This window comes from Salmo salar, chromosome ssa17 (assembly GCF_905237065.1).
Source record: "Salmo salar chromosome ssa17, Ssal_v3.1, whole genome shotgun sequence".
Lineage (NCBI taxonomy): Eukaryota > Metazoa > Chordata > Actinopteri > Salmoniformes > Salmonidae > Salmo > Salmo salar.
Genome location: NC_059458.1, coordinates 73,723,386 through 73,731,840, shown reverse-complemented (window position 1 = coordinate 73,731,840; position 8,455 = coordinate 73,723,386). Strand labels below are relative to the sequence as shown.

The 8,455-nt window shown below is 44.2% G+C and overlaps 1 pseudogene; it reads right to left on the bottom strand.

Moving 5' to 3' along the window:
* Positions 1-655: 655 nt before the first annotated feature.
* Positions 656-1,820, bottom strand: LOC106576608 (fish-egg lectin-like; annotated as a pseudogene).
* Between the last annotated feature and the right edge of the window lie 6,635 nt (positions 1,821-8,455).

Sequence of the window (8,455 nt, the reverse complement as noted above, 5' to 3'; positions counted from 1 at the left end):
AAAATTGAGGATCCGTATCACATTGGGTGAGGCGGGTTGCCGGAAGGAATATTTAATTTAAAAATGGAAAAAGAGATTGAAATATATACAAAAGACGACGAAAAAATACAATTTACACGGGACAACGACAAACACGTCTGCACTGCTACGCCATCTTGGATCACTGTGATACTACTTTGAAGAATCTAAAATATATTTTGATTTGTTTAACACTTTTTTGGTAACTACACGATTCCATATGTGTTATTTCACAGTTTTGATGTCTTCACTATTATTCTACAATGTAGAAAAAAGTAAAACTAAAGAAAAACCCTTGAATGAGTAGTTGTGTCCTAACTTTTGACTGGTCCTGTAGGTGTATGGACAACTGTTGACTGAGACATGGGAATGAAGAAAGTTTACATTCTGTCAAACATGTTATTGTTGAATCTCATGTATCCTAAGGGGGGAAGTACAGGGCAAATGTCTGGTTTCAGTCACAGATAAGGGAGGACAGGTGTGGATTAAGGAGGAGAGAGGAATTCGGCCCAGGTCACAGGTCAGTTGGAGTGAGAAGGAACAGACCACAAAGGTTTTAGCGTCAGGCGGGGCCATGACTACACCAGTGAGAGGAACCAAACAAGTTCTTGACTAGCAACAGAGATGTATTGGCTGTCTAGATGTGCAAGGAGTTGATTCCGGCTAGTGGGAGGACAAAAATATATGTGTATGTGCAATCATGTTTTTGTATTTTGCAGTTGTTTAACCCAGTGGGTGAATGAACTTAGTTTGAGCTTTTCGTGAGTTTTTACTCTGTTTGTTCAGAACCTAACACAACCTTACCTAGTATAAACATCACCCAAAAAGTTGACCCCACTACCATCAGTTGCCACCTCAATCATAAAAAGCTTGCCGTCAATGGGACTCCACCCGTTGTTTAGGCAGTCTTGATTCAGCTGGAAACAAACAGATTTAATCAGGGTTTTAGGACAATTTCAACAGTTATAATATGAAACAGTTTTAAAATAACTGACACTCTCCATCCTCTACTACTCTACGCCAGCTCTCACACTCTTTCCCAGATCTTACACTCATTAATTAGATATCATCATTCTTGACTGCCCAGCAGCCAAAGGGTCCACAACTGTAGTACTTCATACTTCCTGGCACTCTTGTCCTTGGAAGGGGTGTCTGGTCCCTTGTGCGTGTCCGACAGTATGGAGTATCGTCCAACAATAAACTGAACACCTCCAGCATCCACCTGCTTCAGAAGGCCTGAAGACAACGAAGACAGACGGACAGACAAGCAAACGGGAGCACGTATCTGTGAATTCTGCCAAATGACTTACATGTTAAAATTGTAAAACATTCATCATTTTTTCAACACCCTGATGGTATCAGGAAAGCTAAGAAGCAGGTGTCCTCTGGATAAATATTGAGTAATGCTCTCCACTTACCTGCATGCAGCTTGCACCCAGTTACCAGCCACACACTTGTGAATTGAGTCTGCCTTGTTGATACCCCAGATCCATGCTGGTCCTACAGTGATATGATTCAGGGAACCAGACAGGCAGACCCAATTATCACCTACCGGGTAGTAGGAAATTTTACTTGTGTCCTTTGCAACCACTTGCCATGCCCTACATCAATCTGCATCAGATTCTTGATGTCCACTAGCTCCTGACTGTCCCATGCTATAGAGACAGAGACATATGAGTAGATTGCACCAATAAAATCTTGATCAATTCCAAGTTCATCAAGCATGTTTCAGATGATGGTAACTTACCGTGACTGATGGTCAGGAGACAGAGGACCAATAGGACGGCTGCAGCGGCTCTCATGATGTCTCTGTAGATCTACAGTATAAGTTGAGATTTTACACCAGACTTCAATCGTCCCATTGCAGGGCTTTGCGCTTTAATAGCCCGGCACATAGCTTTAAAAGCAATGATGGCTTCCTGTTCCACCTGTATATCAAAGAGTTGATGGGAGGCTGGACCGAGACAGGCTCTTCTGGTTCTTCTTTAATGGTTAGGGTAAATACAGACAATTAATGGATAGGTGAAAGACCCCGTTACCTAACCTCTACTGCAGCCCCGCTACCTAACTGCTGCAGCCCGGCTACCTAACTGCTGCAGCCCCGCTACCTAACTGCTGCAGCCCCGCTACCTAACTGCTACTGCAGCCCCGCTACCTAACTAATACAGCCCCGCTACCTAACTGCTGCAGCCCCGCTACCTAACTGCTACTGCAGCCCCGCTACCTAACTAATACAGCCCCGCTACCTAACTGCTGCAGCCCCGCTACCTAACTGCTGCAGCCCCGCTACCTAACTGCTACTGCAGCCCCGCTACCTAACTAATACAGCCCCGCTACCTAACTGCTGCAGCCCTGCTACCTAACTGCTGCAGCCCCGCTACCTAACTGTTGGAGCGCCGCTACCTAACTGCTGCAGCTTCGCTACCTAACTAATACGGCCCCGCTACCTAACTGCTACTGCCCTGCTACCTAACTGATACTGCTGCAACTTAAAGGGAAACGCAACGCTGTTTTGTCAATCTCTCATATCAGTATCATGTTGAAATGGAATGTTATAACTATTTCTCCAGGCACGACAAGACTCTGGCTTCTATGAAACCTGGCCTGAGTAACCACAGACCAGATAAACAGATACAACAATCTCACTAGTGTAGACAGGGCAAACCCGTTTTCACAATTTCTGTTAGTTCCATTGATAGTACAATTATTTATTTTTTTATCAATATGCAGAAACAGTTTGTGATCCATTGAAAAGCTAATGTACTCAGATTACTTGTATTCTTTTTTAACTAACACATTATCAACTGCATATGCGCCAAGAACCCTGTTGTTTTGACAAGTGGCATTTGATCAGATCAAACACAACTGACAAATCTGGTGAATTATTTGTTTATCACTGGTAAGAAGAGAATTTGCTAAAGGCAGTCATCTACATTTTAGAGTGTCGGATGGAGATTCAGGGAGGCTGCCGAAACAGGGAAGGAAACCAAATCTGTTGCTTTTTATTTAACCACAAGTCACAATCGCTATCTTCGAACTCAAGATCATAAATAAACCAAGGCGCAGCGTGCATGGAATTCCACATCTTTTTAATGAAAATGAAATTCACCAAAACAACAAACAGGAGCAAACCGAAAACGTGACGTTCTGGGGCTGCTCAAAGGCAGCTACACAAAAACAAGATCCCACAACTAAAGGTGGGGGGAAAAAGGGCTTCCTAAGTATGATTCCTAATCAGAGACAACAACAGCCAGCTGCCTCTGATTAGGAACCATACTCAGCTCAACACAAAGAAATAGACAAACTAGATTGCCCACCCCACATCACACCCTGACCTAACCAAACTAGAGGAAAATAAACGTCTCTCTAAGGTCAGGACGTGACATCACAACCATACAGGGTATATCAACAATGACAAGACTTGGCTGTTATTTCAGTGGTAGCAGACTGGGAAATATGTTAATGAGACATATATTTTCAGCCAACAGAGTATTCTAAAGTTGTCAGTCTCAGCAAATTATACGCTCTTGTTTGATCAACTCAGCTATCTGTGTTGCAAAGGCAAACTTCAATATTGAAGTTGAAAATTGTTTTACACTGAGCAGAAATCATTGGGTTGATGGAGTATTCCATGTCAGCTGAACAATTACCCAATTATAAGTACAGCCATATCGAAGCTCACTGGACTTTTTCATTGTGAAATGTTTTAAAGTGTACATTTATGTAAGGTGTTTATGTCGTGTCTGCGACCTAACTATTTGAACATTGATTGATGACTAGTTATGGGATGCCTATTATGCTGCCTAGTTATGGGATGCTGATTGCTCATCTAAGATTGAACTATGAACATTTGAACCTTGACTGAGTGCCTAGTTATTGCACACTGATGGTAGATCGGGCTATGATCATGATGTAATATGAGAGATGATGAGCTATGACAAGGATTGCATTCTCAAGTGCCTTGCTCATACAGAATGATGGATGTTTTTGCCCACTACTAATTATTCTCAATGTGTGCACTGCATGGTGAAGCCAGACGTGGAGACGACCCAAAGACGACACAGGTCGTAGGTCACGTGCTTCATGCACATCAGGGATTTACATTAAAGTCTGAAAGGCACCTGCCCATCGGGCAAGTCAGGAGTATTTTTTTGGTTACCTGAAGATTGGATCAGTTGCCTGAAAATGTAAATGAGCTGTTTATACTCAGAAGTGCCTTTTAACTACACATAGGGGTGGACTCATGTATTTTGGTTGTTATGGAAAAGAAATCTCAGAACAGGCTCAACTAGCCTAACTGCCATACATTGTCAGTCTTTCACTACACTTAAATGTAGAGGAACCAGAAAGATTTGTTTTAGGTTAGGACTACTGGAGTTAGTTTCAGTTGGCTTGAATTCACTTTTTTATATCACCGGCCCAACGGTGCTACCTCAGAGCAGTGGGGCTACCTCAGAGCAGTGGGGCTTCCTCAGAGCAGTGGGGCTACCTCAGAGCAGGCTTAACTTACGTGACTGGTCAGTTCACTTTCCCCAGGAGGCAATAGGACAATCCTTACCGTCAATCCCTGCACATTTAGACAATGCTCCATCCAGTGCCCTCTGGTTTACTGACTGTGATGCTGACTCTGTGTTGAAGAAAGAGGTGGGGTTCATGTGTTCAAAATGCCTTGAATCCCACAGTATCATTTTCGTGATTTAGTGCTTCCAACCCCTTTGAAAAATGGAGTGTTTGAGCTGCATTGCATGAGTCTATTTATTCTGCATCCATTGAGACCAACCATTAGCCTGTGTGACTAATGGGGGCTGAGCTAGAGCAGTGCTTGAGAGACCAGGGCAGATCCTGAAAACGGTTCTTCTCACAAAAACGTCTATAAAGTCTGAAGGGTTTGAGCTACAAATGATTACTGCTTTATTTTTCTGAAATAGACTCCATTCTGAGTTGTGTGCTTGTCTTAATTATGTATAGCTTTATTTTACCGCAGTCGTACCCTGTACCTACACTCTAAACAGGGCCGGCCCGCTCATTAGGCAGGATTATTTTAATATTTTTATTTTACCTTTATTTAACCAGGTAGGCTAGTTGAGAACAAGTTCTCAACAGCAACTGCGACCTGGCCAAGATAAAGCATAGCAATTCGACACATACAACAACACAGAGTTACACATGGAATAAACAAAACATACAGTCAATAACACAGTACAAAAAAATAAAACAAAAAGTCTATATACAGTGAGTGCAAATGAGGTAAGATAAGGGAGATAAGGTAATAAATAGGCCATGGTGGCGAAGTAATTACAATATAGCAATTAAACACTGGAATGGTAGATGTGCAGAAGATGAATGTGCAAGCAGAGATACTGGGGTGCAAAGGAGCAAGATAAATAAAATAAATACAGTAAGGGGATGAGGTAGATAGATGGGCTGTTTACAGATGGGCTATGTACAGGTGCAGTGATCTGTGAGCTGCTCTGACAGCTGGTGATTAAAGCTAGTGAGGGAGATATGAGTCTCCAGCTTCAGTGATTTTTGCAGTTCGTTCCATTCACTGGCAGCAGAGAACTGGAAGGAAAGGCGACCAAACGAGGAATTGGCTTTGGGGGTGACCAGTGAGATATACCTGCTGGAGTGCGTGCCATGAGTGGGTGCTGCTATGGTGACCAGTGAGCTGAGATAAGGTGGGGCTTTACCTAGCAGAGACTAGATAAACTGTAGCCAGTGGGTTTGGCGACGTGTATGAAGCGAGGGACAACCAACAAGAGCGTACAGGTCGCAGTGGTGGGTAGTGTATGGGGCTTTGGTGACAAAACGGATGGCACTGTGATAGATTGCATCGAATTTGTTGAGTAGAGTGTTGGAGGCTATTTTATAGATGACATCGCCGAAGTCCAGGACCGGTAGGATGGTCAGTTTTACGAGGGTATGTTTTTGCAGCATGAGTGAAGGATGCTTTGTGGCGATATAGGAAGCCGATTCTAGATTTAATTTTGGATTGGAGATGCTTAATGTGAGTCTGGAAGGAGAGTTTACAGTCTAACCAGACACCCAGGTATTTGTAGTTGTCCTCGTATTCTAAGTCAGAGCCGTCCAGAGTAGTGATGCTGGACGGGCGGGTAGGTGCGGGCAGTGATCGATTGAATAGCATGCATTTAGTTTTACTTGCATTTAAGAGCAGTTGGAGGCCACTGAAGGAGAGTTGCATGGCATTGAAGCTCATCTGGAGGTTAGTTAACACAGTGTCCAAAGAGGGGCCAGAAGTATTCAGAATAGTGATGTCAGCGTAGAGGTGGATCAGAGAATCCCCAGCAGCAAGAGCGAAATCATTGATGTATGCAGAGAAGAGAGTCGGCCCGAGAATTGAACCCTGTGGCACCCCCATAGAGACTGCCAGAGGTCCGGACAACAGGCCCTCCAATTTGACACACTGAACTCTATCAGAGAAGTAGTTGGTAAACCAGGCGAGGCAATCATTTGAGAAACCAAGGCTGTCGAGTCTGCCAATAAGAATGTGGTGATTGACAGAGTCGAAAGCCTTGGCCAGGTCAGTGAATATGGCTGCACAGTAATGTCTCTTATCGATGGCGGTTATGATGTCGTTTAGGACCTTGAGCGTGGCTGAGGTGCACCCATGACCAGCTCTGAAACCAGATTGCATATCGGAGAAGGTACGGTGGGATTCGAAATGGTTGGTAATCTGTTTGTTAACTTCGCTTTCGAAGACCTTAGAAAGACAGGGTAGGATAGATATAGGTCTGTTCCAGTTTGGGTCTAGAATGTCACCCCCTTTGAAGAGGGGGATGACCGTGGCAGCTTACCAATCTTTGGGAATCTCAGACGATACGAAAGAGAGGTTGAGCAGGCTAGTAATAGGGGTTGCAACAATTTCGGCAGATAATTTTACAAAGACACTGTCCAGATTGTCTAGCCCGGCTGATTTGTAGGGGTCCAGATTTTGCAGCTCTTTCAGAACATCAGCTATCTGGATTTGGGTGAAGGAGAAATGGTGGGGGCTTTGGCGGGTTGCTGTGAAGGGTGCAGTTGGCCGGGGTAGCGATAGCCAGGTGGAAAGCATGGCCAGCCGTAGAGAAATGCTTGTTGAAATTCTCAATTATAGTGGATTTATCGGTGGTAACAGTGTTTCCTAGCCTCAGAGCAGTGGGCAGCTGGGAGGAGGTGCTCTTATTCTCAATGGACTTTACAGTGTCCCAGAACTTTTTTGACTTTGTACTACAGGATGCAAATTTCTGTTTGAAAAAGCTAGTCTTAGCATTCCTAACTGCCTGTGTATATTTGTTCCTAACTTCCCTGAAAAGTTGCATATCACAGGGGCTGTTCGATGCTAATGCAGAACGCCACAGGATGCTTTTGTGCTGGTCAAGGGCAGACAGGTCTGGAGTGAACCAAGCACTATATCTATTCCTAGTTCTACATTTTTTGAATGGGGCATGCTTATTTAAGATGGTGAGGAAGGCACTTTTAAAGAATAACCAGGCATCCTCTACTGACGGGATGAGGTCAATGTCATTCCAGGATACCCCGGCCAGGCCGATTGAAAAGGCCTGCTCGCAGAAGTGTTTTAGGGAGCGTTTGAAAGTGATGAGGGGTGGTCGTTTGGTCGCAGACCCATTACGGATGCAGGCAATGAGGCAGTGATCGCTGAGATAGAAAACAGCAGAGGTGTATTTGGAGGGCGAGTTAGTTAGGATGATATCTATGAGGGTGCCCGTGTTTACGGATTTGAGGTTGTACCTGGTAGGTTCATTGATCATTTGTGTGAGATTGAGGGCATCAAGCTTAGGTTGTAGGATGGCCGGTGTGTTAAGCATGTCCCAGTTTAGGTCACCTAGTAGCACGAGCTCAGAAGATAGATGGGGGGCAATCAATTCACATATGGTGTCGAGGGCACAGCTGGGGGCAGAGGGTGGTCTATAGCAAGCGGCAACAGTGAGAGACTTGTTTCTGGAAAGATGCATTTTTAGAAGTAGAAGCTCGAATTGTTTGGGTTCAGACTTGGATAGTAATACAGAACTCTTATGCGGCCGTCTATGGAAGCACATGGACGAGGGCGGCATTTTCTGAGCTAAACTGACCAAGACCCACCTTCAACAACAACCCATAAAACCTCATGTAATTCTGCACAAAAACCATTACAATTTCTCTCAACCAGTGGCATATGGGCTTTTTAGATGAGCGCTGATGCCGCCCTGTGATAAGGCAGGGGTGCAAAATATTTTGCTTGTTCATTCCCAGTGGCACCTCTGTCGGCTAAAAGCTTCGCCGTGACGCTCCACAAACATAGATCATGTAGCAGATAGAGCCAAGGTGAAACATGAGCCATTCACAAGAATTAAAACAAAATGTAAAAAAAAACTGTAGGCTATTACACAACTTTTTCTGATTACTGCATGTCAGAGGCATGACAAATGAGCGAATGGAC